This window comes from Podarcis cretensis (assembly GCF_951804945.1).
Source record: "Podarcis cretensis genome assembly, chromosome: 9".
Taxonomy (NCBI): domain Eukaryota; kingdom Metazoa; phylum Chordata; class Lepidosauria; order Squamata; family Lacertidae; genus Podarcis; species Podarcis cretensis.
Genome location: NC_137178.1, coordinates 33983195 through 34001727, shown reverse-complemented (window position 1 = coordinate 34001727; position 18533 = coordinate 33983195).

The window sequence follows — 18533 nt, the reverse complement described above, 5'->3', positions numbered from 1 at the left end:
TTTTTCAATCACCCCTTCCCAGGTGGAGGGGATCATTTTCTGGTTTGCCTCAGGTGCCAAAAATGTCTTGTGTCAGCCCTGCATGGAATTACAACTTAGCCACACTTTTGCTTGACCTATATTTTGATTATTGCGTGAACCAATTAATTTCCCTGGGTCCGAGAGCTTTCCTTATCATTCCATGGTTGTGCCTTGTGAAAATCCAGTCTTATCCGCTGAATTGAAGGTCCATTAGGCAAAATCTCTCTTTGGATTTTCCACATATAAGTTCTGATTTAGCAGGTAAGATTGGATTTTCACATTGAACAATGAGAAAACCTCTCTGATCCAAGAGAGATTTATAGAGAGACAATATGGTCAAAATATGGGTCAAGTGGAAGAGCCCCTCCTCAAGCCCCTTTCTTCACAGGTGCGTATTGGCATTACATACATCTGCATGTTTCCTCAACATGGCTTGTTCATGGCTTGTACACAGACACACCCTGATACATGCAACTTAACCCCCGCCTTGCACTGTGGTTTGTGGATGGGAAAGAGGGTCGCCTGCATTCTTCTCGTGCTCTTTCTCTCATGCACACATTACTTTATAAACATCGAACTGTGAACCCAAGCTTAGTCAAAATTAGGCTGCGTGCATGACTTCCCCCAAAGAATCCTGGGAATTGTTGTTTGTTAAGGGTGCTTGAAATGGTAATTCTGTGGAGAATAGACTATAGTTCCCAGGATTCTTTGGAGACAGCAGTGTGCTTTCAATGCATTATGTGTACACAGCCACAGCATATGCCCATTCAAATTTATAGAACGTATGCTAGTTATTGCCTAATTTAGCCCCACTGTTTCCAATGGCATAGTTATAACCACTTTTGTTTTCAATATTTTAAACAATGAGTTTTTTCCTGATATTTTGTGCATGTGCATTCTCTTTAAAATAGGAACCGTGAGTTAGAATGTATTTGTTCTTTGTTATTCTTCTCCAGCCTCCCAAACTTACTAATGCATCTAAGTGGATACTTCCCCTGTGACCCATATACAACCACCATTTTCAAACATAACCATATAAAATGTTCACTGCAAAAGAAAGATGTATAAGTTTGTATAATGTTACTTAAGACTATACCTCCTATAAACAGCAAATGCATAGGTTAAGAGAATAGAGTGATTCAAATGGATTTCAAGAGCTCTCTGTGTCAACCGTCAATATAAATCCAAAAATGCTACTGTTGACAGTAATAGCAAGGTGTTTTTTATAGAAATAATGCACCAGGGCTTTGGGCATGCCACTTTCAGCAAATATAACTATACATTCTTAAATAACTTCAAATTCACATTACTGTTTAGGATTGCCATGGGATACATGCACCAAATAAAAACATACTTTAAAGCATGTGAAGGATGAAGTTCGCATTTTATTCATAGCAAGCAGTCGGCTCCCATCATGAGATTTTGTTAAAAGCTTTGCCAAATATGTATCGGGTTGTTTATTTGTAAGAGCCAGAACAAAGGATAAGAGAGAATATTTGATAAAGACTGAATGTCAACTAAAAATGTTTCAGGAAAAGCTCCCGAGCCTACTAGAAAAGGAACATTTTGATGGCTGCCTAACTCACATATGATATGTGAACTGCCCTGAGACTTCCAGGTATAGGGTGCTATATAAATTCAATAAATAACAATAAAATAATTTATAAACAGCAGAGAGAGAAAGAGAAAGATCATGAGATCAGTTGGTGATAGTGGTTATCTCTTTCCACCAAGGCTTTTCTGCTTCATTATGTGATGCCATTCCATGATCCAAGCCTAAACCCCTGGATTAATTCCATCCCAGGACTTCTGTTACTCTGGAAAGACAAGAGCCATTCCATTGTTAATTGACATGCTAGCAGGAAAAAGGGACTTTTGAGAAGTCCCTAGCCCCTAATTTTCTATTTTTTATTTGTAGCCAGACATGCCAAGACTTCCACTTGACTTGGAACCCAGATTGTGCAAGGTTCTTGGTCATGAGGAAGTCTTCACAAGGACAGTTTCACATGCAAAGGCTCTGATGCTACAGATGGTCATGATTTCCTTCTGAAGGCTAGACGTTGGGGCTAATTGGCACATCCCCAGTCCTGTGCTGAGTGTTAATGTGGATTGAACTAAAAGAGATTCTAGAAAGAAGAATAAGAGACTGCTCATGGTTGTATGGAGGAAAGGAACCCAAGCATCAAACATTTACATCTGCATTCAGATTCTTTTTCCTAACGGTCCCAGGTCCTCTGACTACAGTACATTGTCTACGGCCTCATTTTCTGTGTGCAGAATTATTACACAAACACACACACACACATACGAAATTTTACTATTAAAATTACATACTGAATACACTACAATTACTTGCACTGCAGGGCAGTAGAGAAGGAGAGATACATTTCCATAAGTGCTTTGGAAACAAAGAAAAGTGGCAATGCATTCTGAACTGGTATATAAATTTATTGGTTTTTAAGATACTATATATTAGGATACTTTCAAGAGCCTCCCCAACTCTTTTTCAAGCACCTGCCGTTTCAACATTTCAATATTTTCTTTGGAACTGATAATTAGCATGCCAGTGCATAGCAGCAGTGACAGGTAAAATTATCCTTTAAGAGCATTAAAATATTCTCTGGATAAACTATTATATTAAAATATGTCTGAGCAGTATTTTTTTTCCTTCTGGGTCATAAAATTATTACTTTTAGCCAGCAAAAATTACTATGAATTAAGTCATCATTTGTATTTTTTTATAATTTAGGTACAATATAGTCTTTGGGAAAGGAAAGTGCTTTAAAATAAAATCCCTTTGCCCTTTGAATGCCCTGCAAGCTTCAAAATATCGGCTGACAGACATCCAAATGGAGAAAAGGGATGTTTAGGTTTTTAAGGCATTGCAAAGCCAAGACATCTTCTTAGAATTATGTTTAAGCATGGCTTGGATTTAATAGCATGTATAAACAGGCTGCTTTCAGACAGTGACTCTGTTTGCCTCCCCCAATTTAGATTGTTATGTACTCAAAAGATATAGCACAGGAAAACTACTATCCATGAAGGTACTGTGACACATAAAGCATATTAGAGAGAAGGAAATTCTGAGGCCATGGTGAATTGGGTATTCTTATTCATGATGCTTGATTCTCACAAGACATATGGCACCTGTGCACAACTTCACTCACCTGTTGACATGATAGACAAGGGGATCATGGCAAGACTAAGACAACATAAGAATTATTGAACCGAATCTACATTGTGCATTGCTTTCTTAGATGCTGCCTTCCACCCTTTCTGACTCAAGTGGGCATACAGGAAACAGGCATGTAGATAAAGTCCATTACCCCAGTCTGACAGCCACAATTGTCTTCTGAACCATTCTGGGCATATTTTTCAAAACCAAAAGCAGAACTAAATGAAAAGTTAGCAGACGATGCCAGATTTCATAGTTTCATGTTACTACTCACTTTGCAAGACAAGTCAGCTAGGACCCTCTTCAGACATTGTATCATCACACCCAGCTGCACCACCACCACTGTGGGCATGCCTCCACAGACATCTTTGCCCGCACCACTTGGGAGAAGCCCCTCCCAGTGCATTCCTCATCTGGACACCCAGGAGACATACACATGTTCGGGGAGTCTGAGTGTGTGTCTGAGTCCAGACTCCGCTGCCTTCCTGTCGCCCCAATGGACAATGCTGTGACCAACTATCCAGACATGCAGGGCACATGGACCTAGGCATGAACAAAACAATATTAATAACTGCACCTCAGCGCCACTTCCGCACATAACCCCTGTATGCATCAGACTTCCAGCGGACAGGCCCAGTGTGCAGCAGTAGTGGCCACACCAATATGGAAGGAATGAGGTGCATAATCACTGGCCAGCCGGCCACATGCTGCAATCGCCTTATGGATCACTGCAGCAAATTGATGCCTCTTTAACAAGGTCACATCCTCATGAACCAGGAAGGGACCATTCCCAGGTGGGCGAAGTAACAATATCTCTTGGCATCTTTCACTTGACAAGGGATGGGCTTACCAGTGGCATGCAGCCTCTCTTGTCCAAAAAAGATCTTAGGTAAGGAATGATGGAACTCTGGCTCTGAACATATTGTTGACTACAATTCCCATCATCCTTAACAATTTTCTGTGCTTACTGGCACTGATGTTGAAGTCCGGTAACATATGGAGGCCCACAGGTTCTGTATACCTGTCTTTGACAGATCTGAGATCTTATAAATGGACTTGTTGGAGATTCAGTCTAGGACTTTTATACATGCTAAGAAGATGAGCTCTTTCTGTATCTGTCTGTCGGCCTGACTCTCTCCCTCTCCCTTTCTGAACGATGATAAAGATAAGATTGTTTTCCATACAGGATTACATACATGCTCACCAATGAAGCCCTTACCATTGAAGAACCACGTGGAATCCTTTCACACCTGGAATTATGGCAACATGCTCCTGCTCACAGAACATGACTTCCAAACAGGTTGACATCTTTGCCTCTCTCATTTTGCAAAATCAATTATTGTTTTGTGTGATTACTACTTGAAGCCACTCCAGCCATTCACTTCTTCTACATAGACAATATCCGACACTGACACATTTTTCAATTTCACTTTGCAGCATTTCAAGGCATCCTGGTGATTTGAAAGACATAGCACAAGATTAGATTTTTGGCTGTAATATGCCTTTGCCTAGGTGTCAGGGTCACGAAATAGCATGATATGCCTTTCAGAAGCATTGCTATACATCACAAAATGCTGCTGACTTTTTTATGCTGGCTTGCAATACATACAGTTTTTGTTCTACGTTGCACTTTTATACCGCAATAGCCCTGAAAATGCTGCTAACATTTAATTAGGTAAGTAAATGATTACTATTGGAAATGGCAATGCAGATAGCAAACATCTGGGACTTAGATGATTCAAATGTTTTTAAAGCAAACTTGTAACTCACACAGATTTCTTTACATTATATATATATATATATATATATATATATATATATATATATGAATGAGACGGGACGCAGGTGGCGCTGTGGGTTAAAGCCTCAGCGCCTAGGGCTTGCCGATCGAAAGGTCGGCGGTTCGAATCCCTGCGGCGGGGTGCGCTCCCGCTGCTCGGTCCCAGCGCCTGCCAACCTAGCAGTTCAAAAGCACCTCCGGGTGCAAGTAGATAAATAGGGACCGCTTACCAGCAGGAAGGTAAACGGCGTTTCCGTGTGCGGCTCTGGCTCTGGCTCTGGCCAGAGCAACGATGTCACGCTGGCCACGTGACCCGGAAGTGTCTCCGGACAGCGCTGGCCCCTGGCCTCTTAAGTGAGATGGGCACACAACCCCAGAGTCTGTCAAGACTGGCCCGTACGGGCAGGGGTACCTTTACCTTTACCTTTACCTATATGAATGAGACTTCATATATATTGCGTCCGGCAATGGCTGCTCTCTCCTAACTGGGAAGAGGGAGCTCCGCAGGAACGGGTCGTCCGCTACGGCGCAGCGGAGACCCACATCGGGAAACCACAGGTAGCGTAAGCCTGTGGCCGTGGGACTCGGCGGGCACCAGGAGCGCCCCCCGAAACGCAGAAGGGACCCGTAAGGGGTCTCGGAACGTGGAAGGGTTAGCGCGGTGCTGTGAGTCAATCGCTCTTTCTGCGGAGTGAAGCCGCGTAGCTGCTGTCGGCGAGCGCTGTCCTCTTTTCCTGGAATCATTCGGCTTGAAACCAACAACTCGTGAGTAAGATAAGAAAAGACAAGGTTTGGGACCAAAATTTTTGCTAATTCGGCTAAAAACGAGAGACGTAACCAGGAAGTCCGTCTCTTGCTACTGCCTAAGATCTAAAGCAAAGGCTTTGATGTTTGGAGCCTTTGAAGAGGTGTCAAAAGACAATCAACTATTACATCTATTTAAGCTACTTTAGGACTCAACTTTTGAAAGCTTTATTTTAATTCATGAACTGTGTGATACCTCCACTGTTGGATTTACAAATTGACAAAGAATCCCAGGCAGTCGGACTGCCTAGACACCAGAACTGTCAGATTGCAAGACTTTGATATTTTGTTGCTGGAGCCAGTATTAGCTGAGCCTAAATGGAACTGTTGCTTTGAACTGTTACATCCTGCACTTATTGAGACATTGTTATATATTGAGACCAACTCTGCTAAATACAACTGCTGAAGGGTTTTCAAGAAATTAAAGGCTGTTTGGACATTCTTTTTAAAGTATTGAAGTTTGGAAAATTTTAATAACTGATATTAATTAATTTGACTTCTTCCCTACAATATAAGTGGACTCCCCCTAGAGGATTTTTGGATTTACAACTATACGTGACTTTCCTTTTGGTTTCCTTTCCTCCTATTTGGTTGTTTATCTTATGGGCTTGTAGATTCCCATGAGAACATACTCAGTTTGACCTTGACTCGTAGACAGAAGTGGAATGAGCGGCACTGGGAGACAAACAAGAGCGGGTAAAGGAAAAAAGCAAACAACTTTGAATTTACTTTCCCAGCCGCGCAGATCATCGGTCCCTGATGTTTTGGAACTAGAAGAAAGTGAGCAGCTGTTGGGTGAAGATATGGCAGCAGGTGGAACTGCTTCAGTATTAGACAAAATACTTGAAAAATTGGAAGGCCTAGATAAAAAGGTGGATGAACAAACGGCAAAGATTGATCAGACCAGAGACTCTGTTAACAAGTTAACTGAACAAGTTATTTCGAACGCTCAAGCAATTAGCAATTTATCTGAATCCACTGTAGAAAATCAGAAACTGGCAGAGGAAGCCATTCAGAAAACTGCAGTATTGGAGCAGGAGGTGAGACCACTCCATAAGCAGGTTGGGGAACAACAGGCCTACCTGTCTATGATTGAACTTCGGGCCAGGGAAAATAACCTAAAATTGAGGTTTATACCAGAACTTGAACATGAACAAGGGAACTTAACTGAGTTTTTAACAAAAGAATTTTCCAAGTGGTGGCCTTTGGAGGAGGAAAAGGACTTTAAAATTGTGACTGCTTTCAGGCTTGGGAAACTTACAAGGAAGGACAAGCCCAGAGACTGTTTGATTACCCTGAGATCCAAGGAGGAAAGGGATAAAATACTAGGACTACATTACGGAAAGTCACTTGAAATTTTGGACAAAAGAGCAGAGATTTACAAGGACATTCCTAAACAATTTTTGGGTCTTAGATCTACCTACCTTGAATTAGTCAAGCTGTTGAGGAGCAACTTGATTATCTTTAGGTGGGAATTTCCACAAGGACTATCTTTTACGTTCAGGGGGAAGGTCAAAATTAAAACAGCTGAAGACAGAGATAAATTTTTGAATACTTACGGAGAGGACCTTCAGAAAGGGATTGAAAGACCCTCAGGGGCTGGACCACAGCTTGTACCCACACCTACACCTCTGGGGTCTGTAGACCAGGATAAAAAGATACCACCACTAGAACAATAACAGATTTGACCAGGATGTCTCTGCAACTTCTGAGTTGGAACATAAATGGCGCCAACATTCCGGAGAAAAGGAGAAGGATATTTCATATTTTGAAAAAAGAGCAATTGGATGTTATTTGTTTGCAAGAAACACATGTGACTAGGCTACATAGAAAAGTGTTAATAAATAAAAGATTAGGCCAAGAATTTATCTCATCGGATCGAGTAAAGAAAAGAGGTGTGGTGATATATGCAAAAGAGAGCCTGTCACCAAAATTTTTATTTAAAGATGAACAAGGACGAATTTTGGCAATTGAGATCCAGACCCAAGGAGAAAAGTTTTTGTTATTAGGAATTTATGCGCCAAATGAGGGAAAATCGGAATTCTACAAGAAGCTGCACGAGATTATGCTGGACTATCTGGACTATGATAACATCATCATGATGGGAGATATGAATGGAGTGGTATCAACCAATATGGACAAGTCACATAGCCAAAACGTGACAAAAGACGGCAGACTACCGAAAACATTCTTTGAAATGACTGACAACATGGACTTGATTGACATTTGGAAAACAAAGAACCCTCTAGGAAGAGAAGGAACATTCTTTTCTGAAGCCCAACTGACATGGACAAGAATCGACCAAATTTGGATAACCAGAGGCCTGGCACCCAAGATAAAAAAAGTGGAAATCTGCCTAAAGACTTGCTCCGACCATAATGCGGTGAAGATGGATATGAGATTAATTCCAACCGGCTCCTTTAGATGGAGAATGAATGACAATTTGTTTAGAGATCAGGACATTATTAAAAAGGCCCAGAAAGCTTTGAAGGACTATTTTGAGATAAACCTGAACACTACGGAGGAAAAAAGAACTGTCTGGGACGCAAGTAAGGCGGTCATGAGGGGGTTTCTGATACAACAGAATACTATTAAGAAAAAAGTACAGAACGATAAGAAAGATAAGATCTTGGAGAAAATTAAAGAAGGCGAGAAGAACTTAAGATCGAGACCGAAATCAAAGGAGATATTAAGAGAAATCAAACATTATCAAGCACAATATTCAAAACTGATAAACCAGGAAGTGGAATGGAAAGTTAAGTTAATGAAACAAAGATCCTTTGAATCGGCAAATAAATGTGGAAAGCTGCTAGCATGGCAGCTGAAAAAGAGACAAAAGCTGAACACAGTAACAAATTTAGAAATTGAGGGAAGAAATATTCAGAACCCAGTGGAAATCAGAAAGTGCTTCCAGAGATATTTCAAACAACTATATACTCAAGGGCCGCAAAATGAATCAGAGATAGAACAGTTTCTAAAGAATAATGGTTTACCAAAGTTGTCTCTGCGGAATAGAACAATCCTGAATTATAAAATAACACAATTAGAGATTGAGGAGGCCATTCAGAACATGCAACTGGGCAAGTCTCCAGGGCCAGATGGGCTTACCTCCAAATATTATAAGACATTGAAAGACTATTTGATACATCCATTAATGGAGGTTTGCAATGAAATTATGGAGGGGAAGAAGGCACCGGAGTCGTGGAAAGAAGCTTTCATCACATTGATACCCAAACTAGAAACTGAAAAGACACAACTTAAGAATTACCGCCCCATCTCCCTCCTAAATGTGGATTACAAAATATTTGCAGACATTTTAGCAAGTAGATTTAAAAAAGTTTTAAATGAAGTAATTCACAAGGACCAGGCAGGCTTTCTCCCAGGTAGACATTTGTTTGCAAACACAAGGAACATTATTGATATTTTGGAACTCTTGCAAACAAACATTAATACAAAAGCAGTCTTGATATTTATAGACGCGGAGAAGGCCTTTGACAATATCTCCTGGAAGTTTATGAAGAAAAATTTGGAAGGAATGGGAGTGGGGCGGGGGTTTTACAATGGGATAGAGGCAATTTATTCAGAGCAAAAGGCAAAACTGATAGTTAACAATGTGGTGACAGAAGAGTTTAGAATTGAAAAAGGAACACGACAAGGTTGCCCTATATCCCCTTTGTTATTTATATCGGTCCTAGAAGTGCTCTTGAATATGATCAGAGGAGACCGGTTGGTGGAAGGTATCCAGGTCGGAGCGAAACAATATAAACTGAAAGCATTTGCAGATGACCTAGTTTTAACCCTACAGGAGCCAGAGCCTAGTACTAAAAGGGTGTTGCAACTGATTTATGAGTTTGGTCGAGTGGCGGGATTTAAACTTAATAAGCAAAAAACCAAGGTCTTAGAAAAAAATTTGACTTCTTTAGAATCAGAAAGGTTTCAGAAAGAGACAGAATTAAATGTGGTTAAAAAAGTAAGATACCTAGGGGTAAACATAACTGCGAAGAACAGGAATTTATTTAAAGACAATTATGAAAAATGTTGGTCTGAAATTAAAAGGGATCTAGATGTTTGGTCAAGACTGAAACTTTCCTTGACAGGACGTATTGCTGCTATTAAGATGAATGTATTGCCAAAAATGTTGTTTTTGTTTCAAACTTTGCAGATTGTGGACAAAATGGAGTGTTTTGGGAGGTGGCAGAGAGATATTTCAAAATTTGTCTGGCAGGGCAAAAAGCCCAGAATTAAGTTTAAGATATTAACTGATGCTATTTTTTTTTTATAATAATATTTATTAACATTTTATGTAACCAATAAAAAACATACATAATAACATAATATTTTCCATTATCCACATTTCATTCTCAACTTTGGACTTCCTCACATCTCTTGTTCCTGCTTTCTAAACATAAATTTTACCAGCAAATTATTAACTTAATTTAATTCATATAATATAATTTTCCAATATTTAATTTAATTTTGGGGTTTAACATACTCTTATTGAAGCTTAATCATAAAATATTACTTATCCCAAATTTATCTTTTCATCTTCCAATTGAATTTAAATTTATATTCTTTATAACTAGTTTGTTGAAGCCATGTTTTTGCTAATCTTACATCTTTCTTAACAATCATACAATTTACAATATTTTTGTAGATAGTCCTTGAATTTCTTCCAGTCTTCCTCCACCAGTTCTTCTCCCAGGTCTCGGATTCTGCCCGTCATCTCCGCCAGTTCCATATAGTCTATCAGTTGCATCTGCCATTCTTCCAGTGTGGGTAATTCTTGAGTTTTCCAGCTTTTAGCGATGAGTATCCTTGCTGCTGTTGTAGCGTACATAAAAAAGGTTCGATCCTTCTTTTGCACACTCTGACCAACAATGCCCAAGAGAAAGGCCTCTGGTTTCTTAAGGAAGGTATACTTAAATACCTTTTTCAGTTCATTATAAATCATTTCCCAGAAAACCTTCACTCTAGGGCAAGTCCACCAGAGGTGAAAGAATGTTCCTTCAGCATCTTTAAACTTCCAACATTTATTATCAGACACATGGTATATCTTTGCAAGCTTGACTGGGGTCATGTACCACCTGTATATCATTTTCATAATATTTTCTTTCAGGGCATTACATGCCGTAAATCTCAAACCTGTGGTCCATAACTTTTCCCAGTCAGCAAACATGATGTTGTACCCTATGTCCTGTGCCCATTTTATCATGGCTGATTTGACCATTTCATCCTGTGTATTCCATTTTAACAGCAAATTATACATTCTTGAAAGTATCCTAGAGCTGGGTTCTAACAGTTCAGTTTCTAACTTTGATTTTTCCACCTGGAATCCTACCTTTTTATCCAACTTAAAAACTTCTTTGATCTGAGCATAATGTAACCAATCTCGCACTTTATCTTTTATTTTATCCATACTCTGCAACCTCCAGTTATCTCCATCTTTTTCTATTATTTCCCAATATTTCGGCCATTTGGCCTCCATATTGAGTTTTTTCACGGCCTTAGCCTCCATTGGTGATAACCACCTTGGGGTCTTGTTTAAGATATTAACTGATGCTAAAGAAAGAGGGGGCTTTGCCCTGCCAGACCTAAAGTTGTATTATGAATCAGCAGCTTTCTGCTGATTGAAAGACTGGCTACTTCTTGAGAACACTGATGTTTTAGATTTGGAAGGATTGATTCAACAATGTGTTTGGTTGGCATGCATATCTGTGGTATGACAAGGCTAAAATACATAAGACTTTCAAGAACCATGTTGTCAGAAAAGCAGTATTTAACGTCTGGTTGAAATATAAAGACTTATTGGAAAACAAGACCCCAACTGGTGGAGGAAGACTGGAAGAAATTTAAGGACTATCTACAAAAATATTGTAAATTGTATGAATGTTAAGAAAGATGTAAGATTAGCAAAAACATGGCTTCAACAAACTAGTTATAAAGAATATAAATTTAAATTTAATTGGAAGACGAAAAGATAAATTTTGGATAAGTAACATTTTATGATTAAGTTTTAATAAGAGTATGTTAAATCCCAAAATTTGAGATATTAATATTGGAAAATTATATTATATGAATTAAACCAAGTTAATAATTTGCTGGTGAAATTTATGAGTTTAGAAAGCAGGAACAAGGGTTGTGAGGAAGTCCAAAGATGAATATGAAATGTGGGTATTGGAAAAGATTGTGTTATTATCTATGTATTTTATTGTTAAACTAAAATTTAATAAATATTATATAAAAAAAAGAGAATTTATAGCAACCATTGCTTAATTTATACATAAAATATATAAACTGAACTGCTGAACAGCCTAGACTAATTAATTGGTTTTCTCATCATGAACTGCAAATTGAGAGCTTGGTTTCTTATGACAACCATATTTTTAATTCCAAACTTAAACAGAGGAACATTAAACAGAGGAAAGGGCAGAAGCAAATGAGATGGCACAGAATTAACAAAACTGCTAAAGGGGGCCAATAATGGAACTGTTCATGTTTCAGCCTCATATACACACCTGAAGCTGCCTTAGAATGAATGAGACCACTCTGAACTTCTGAAGAGACTGACTTACAGGCCTTTCCTTTAATCTCTCACCATACCATTTAGCTGGAGATGTCAGGGATTGGCCTCTGGACTTCCTGCACTTGGAGCAGATACTGTGCCACTGAGCTATGAACCTTTTCCCATCCTCTAAAGCTGCAGCCCCCATTCCAGACGTATGGCAACCCTAGGCACAGGTCTCCTGCAGTTGGTTGTGACCTTCCTTCACATGCCGCACAGCCCACCTGGAGACCTGATTGCCACAAAGGCCATGTTCACACCATACATTGAAAGCACTATGATACCACTTTAAACACTCATGGCTTCCCCCAAAGAATTCTGGGAACTTTAACATGTTGAGAGTGCTGAGAGTTGTTAATATACCTCTTTTCCCCTCCCAGAGCTACAACTCTCAGAGTTCTCAGTAAAGAAGGATTGACTGTTAAACCACAACTATATAGCTTTCTAGTAAGGATTTCATTTTTTCAGATTTTCAGCTGGTCATAGGCACCCTTAATAAACGGCAGCTCCCATAATTATTTGGGGGGACCTATGGTGTTTTAGGGTTGCAGATGGCACTGTGGTCTAAACCACTGAGCCTCTTGGGCTTGCCAATCAGAAAGTTGGCAGTTTGAATCCCTGTGACGGGGTGAGCTCCCGTTGCTCGGTCCCAGCTCCTGCCAACCTAGCAGTTTGAAAGCAAGCCAGTGCAGGTAGATAAATAGGTACCGCTCCGGCGGAAAGGTAAACGGTGTTTCCGCGCACTGTTCTGGTCTCGGTGTTCCATTGTGCCAGAAGCGGCGTAGTCATGCTGACCACATGACCCAGAGAAACTGTCTGTGGACAAACGCCGGCTCCCTCGGCCAGTAAAGCGAGATGAGTGCCGCAACCCCAGAGTCGTCTGCAACTGGACTTAACTGTCAGGGGTCCTTTACCTTTACCTACTATGGTGTTTTAAGGTGGTAACATAGTGCTTTTAATGTAAGGGGTGAATGTGGCCAAAGTAAGAGAGCAGAAGAACATATGAGAAAACTACAGAGGGAGAAACACAACAAGGCATGGCTGCCTTTTCTCCCCCTTTTGTGCAAGATGGGTAAATGCTAAATGTTGATTCAGGAAAGGCAGCTACATGGAGTGCAGGAAACTGACTCCTTTGTTATGTGCAGAACTCTCAATAGAGCTAGTCAATGTACATTTCATCTTTGATGTGTGATAATTTTCAAAGGAGAGTTTGCATGGATTTATAGAGATAAGGAAATCAGAATTCTCCTCATTTAGTTTGCTACAAATCACATCAGCACCTACAGCTTTCTGTGATTATTTATCTGCAAGCGACAGCGTGCATTGTTTATTACACAGCCTGCTCATGAGGTATATTGCATTTATGAATTATATCCCCAATTAACCAAAGCCATGGAAAGTGCATCAGTAACATATGCATGGTTAAAGCTTCTAATCTTCAGCCACATGGCTGCACAGTATATTTCAGGTCATGCTGAAACCCTGAAAGTGCTGCAACTAAGGGATGCTCATTGAAATTGGCCAATTCGGAGCTTTGTAACGCACCCAACAATTGGGAACACAGTAACAACTTGCGATTCCTGTACCTGCTGATTCCTCTACTTGCGATTCCTGTACCTGTTGTCTTTCAGCCTATGACCAGACAGCTGTTGTACATCTGCTTCTGAGCAGAAACTCTGAGTAGTGGAGGCAGAAGGAAATGGAGTGGTCTGATCAGTAATGGTATTCAACCTTTCTGTTGAATAGACAGTGTTTAGTTAATCAGCCTGGGTAAGATTTCCTTAGGCCAATCATAGACAGTGGCTTTGACAGCTTGCTGATGCAAGAAATCAACTATTTACAACATCCTTGATAGAAAGTCATCTAGACTCTGCTTAACAATATCTAATGAAAGGGAGACCACCCACTTCTGGGGCATTCTTCCTAACGCTTATTCAAAATCATATTTCTTGTAATTTGAACCCTTTGTGTCAGGTTTTACCTTCCAGAGCAAGAGAAACCAAATTTGCTCATAATCTATGGGACATCCCTTTAAATACCTGAAGATTTCCCCTCTTAATCACCTCTTTCCGAGGCTAAAAATACCCAGCTCCTTCAACCTTTTCTCACAGGATTTATCCATTTCCATCTTTGTTACCCTCTTCTGGTCATGTTCTTTGGTCCAGATCCTTTTTAAAGTGGACACAGTACTCCAGCCAGGAAAGAAAGATGCCTGTATGCTGATTTCAGGGAACCATATGCAATACAGAGGAGGCCACATTCACAATGTAGGTTGAAAGCACAAATATGCTACTATTAATATGTCTGCTATTATAAATATTGTCAAAATCTCAATGTATAGTACTGAATATTGTCCTTCTGCCAGCAGGTGACGACTTTTTTTTATTCTGACAGACCTATGGGAACTGACTGGGTTTTTTTTAAAAAAAGAAAATGGCTTTTAATAAAGTTGTTTTGTTGTTTTTATTATCTGTAATTTAATAGTTTCATTTTATGTTGTTTTAATTTTGTTACAGTTTAATTATTTTTAATGACTATCTGTTATATATTTTTAGCTTTTTGTATTTTAATTTCTCTGCTTTTAATTTGTGTAAACTACATTGAGTCCCAATCTAGGAGAATCACATTGAATAAAAAGGAATACCATTGGCCCCATTTCTGTTAGTCTTCCTATGGAAGTAAAATCCCACAGAAAATCTTTCAGATTAGTAATTTAATATGCACAAGCACTAATTGGTTTGTATTCCAAGAGTGTGGTGAAAAGCTGCAGTTTTGTCCCACCCCCCCACCCCCATTTTTTTAAATGTCAAACCTGAATCTTCAGTAGCATCCTTGCTATGTTAACACTTGGCAGAAATTCTGTAGTGTTCAAATAAGGTTTTAAGTCAAATATCTAGAAACAAATGAAAGCTAGAGTTGAGCAAACATCCTACTGTTTGCCTTGATAGTTCAGCCGCTTTCCCAATGATAAATGGTTATTCACAGACTAATGATAATTCTCTGAGCATGAGTTCCCAACTTTTCCGCAGTAGAGTGGAAATTATTTTCTATTAACTCTGAAACGGCATCTGTTTCTTTTACGTCAGTTGCAAAGATCTCTAGAGGAGTAGGTTCAATGTCCTGCTGAAAAGATACGGTTCTGTCTCCTGCAGGGCGGCCCTCTGTACAAGTTATTACTCTCCCTGAGCACTTTGGGAGTAGGGTGACTTAAAAGTCTAGGGAAATTTTTTGCAGAGAGTAGCACTTCTGATGCAGAACTGAGGAAGAACAAAGGGATACAGTGAATACTAGGTGATTCTCAGGGGAATCCAGCAGCAGTGAATAAGCTTAAGTGTAGCTAGTGAAGTACAGATGAGTGAGAAGCAGCAGAAGTTGAGATCTAGCTTCTAGATGCCCATTTCCTGGATTGTGGAATGAGTTATTGACAGGGGAGCTATTCTTCCCCTCGTTTTCTTAATGGCTCTAGATTTTTCAAGGCAATGGAAACCATTTTAGAAGTTATCATTTTAGATTATTAAAAATCTTCGGCCCACCTTCATGTGCCCCTATTTACAAACATTAGGCAGGTGTGCACCTGAAGAGTCTTCTTGGAGGTAGTGTCCTAGCTTGGTGATGGCATCCAGAGCTCACTTTCATGTTTTCTTTTGAGGCAAAGCTAGACATGACACTAATTTTCCATTTGCAGTTGCACATGGTTGCTATAAATCCCAGGGGGAAAGCTCCCATTTACACCAGTGGGGACTTCCATCCTAGAACTAGTTTAAGTATTTTAGAGAGAGGGAATTTTTATCAAGACACAGGTTACTGTCAGGGATTGGGCAGAGGAGGAAAGGTGGAGGCCTCCTCCCCATCCTGACCCTTCCAGGGAAGAGGAAGACATTACAGATTTACAAGAGGGGTTTGAGGGAGGTCACAGCTCAGAGGCAGATGAGGGGGAAAGTTGGGAAATTGTGGGAAAGCCAGAGCAGCTGGCTGACACATCATTAGAAAGCATTCCAGACCCACCATCTCCCAGAACCCAGCAGGTTTTAAAAGTAGGAGAGCGAAGAGCTCAAAGACAGAAGGCACTTAGCAGCACCCGTAGAGGAGGTGATGATGATGATGATGAATGAGGCAGTGGGAGAGACAGGGGTGGAGATTATCCAAGAAGCAGGGTTCTATAGCATCTCTTTGTAAAGATTGGAATAAAAAAAGATGGTAAGAAACTTTTCCTTGTCTTTATACTTTCCTGGGCAACCAGCCGGGAGCCTCTGACAGCATCCTGTCAGTTACCCTCCCTCATCATATGCCTCAGTCCTTATGGAAACTGGCCCACACTTACTCAGCCAATAAAAGTCATCCAAGCAACTGATGTCATGGTACTTCACCTACAAACCTTCAAAGATTCTTAATCTGAGCAATACGATGCACAGGGGGATAGAACTAAGTAATGCTCTGTTACCTTCCATCTGTCCTGTACCTGTCTTCCTCTTGTAGCTATTACCACCTTCCCTTGTTCCCTATATTTTGCTTAGCTCACTTGGACTCACTTCTTGCCTTCTCAATTTCACTTTGGACTATGCTGTTAGTCAAACCCTATGACGGCTGAACTTTCCATTTTGACAGCCCTGGGTCTGTTCCACTGGAGGAACCTGCCAGACCTGCCAGACCTTCCAAGGGGAGAAATGTAGCTAAATCATCTTCTAAATACATCTTCAGGTCAATGTGACATTGAACTGGCTTGTGGACACATAAACATGCAGAGAAAAGATTGTCCAGACAAACATAACGTTATAAAAGGAGTGAGTTAAAATATAAAGGGAAAGTTGCCTTCTGACCTTTATCTTCATAAGTGATAACTTTCATATAATGACCCAAAGGTTAGCTGAACTGAAAAGGTCATCTGTCAGTTCTCACTTTGAAGACCCCTTTTCTAGAGGTTCAGCTCCTGTTCATTCTAAACACCTTTTCACTGTACTGTGGTGTGTGTGTGTGTGTAGTTTATTCCAAAGTAAAATTTCCCATTCTGCTCTTTAAAAGAATATGGTTGAATGGCACCCCAATCTCTGAGTGAGGGAAGGACGTTTGCCTGCTCCTCTCCCAAACATGAAGGATCACTGACTTCAGATGGAGGACAGTAGTCAGCTTTTACAAGAAATTATCAGAAGAAGGCTGTAGTGAAGTGGGTAAAAGAAAAGTAGGTGGTCTTCTGGCGATATGCTTTAAAGTGTTGAAAACTCCTTGGTGCTGTGTGTACAAAAAATTGACGAATTTGGAGCCGTGGCAGGACTTAAGGTAAATAAAAATAAAACCAAAATGTTGGTCAAAAATCTAACAAAGGAAGAAATGATAGATCTAGAACGAAGGACGGAAATTGTGGTAGCTAAGAAAGTGAAATATCTTGGAATATGGGTCACAGCTAAGAACATAAATTTATATAAGGATAATTATGATGTCACCTGGAGGAGTATAAAGAAAGACATGGAAATTTGGGGGAGGATGAAACTCTCCTTTTTGGGGAGGATAGCTGTTGTTAAAATGAATATTCTGCCTAGAATGCTATTTTTATTTCAAACTATCCCCATACTTAAAGGCTTAAAACAATGTAAAGAGTGGCAGAGAGCCTTGGCGAAATATATTTGGCAGGGGAAAAGGCCACGGATAAAAATGAAAATTTTGATAGATAAAAAAGAAAGAGGGGGCTTTTCTCTCCCGGACCTAAGTCTATACTATGAAGCGGCTTGCATACTCTGGTTAAAAGATTGGATAAAACTGGAGAATAGAGACCTATTGGACCTGGAAGGTTTTAATAATTGGTACGGATGGCATTCGTACCTTTGGTATGGGAAAGTGAAGGTCCATAAGAGCTTCTTAAATCATATTTTTAGGGGACCGATATACCAAGCATGGGAAAGGAATAAAAACCTCCTTGAAAGAAAGACCCCCTGGTGGATTTCACCAATAGAGGTTTTAACGGTCAAGAAAACAATCATGGAGGAGAAAAACGCCACCTATGAAGAAATGTTAAGAAAAACAGACCAAGGGCCCAAACTCAGACCTTATGAAGAGATAAAAAGCTTATTCACTGGTTCGTTGCAATACCACCAGGTGAATGATTTGTTAAAAGAGGATAAGAAGAAGTTGGGTTTTGATGATAAAAAATCAAAATTTAACATAGAAGTAGTAGAAGGCAAAAACAAAACCCTATCCAG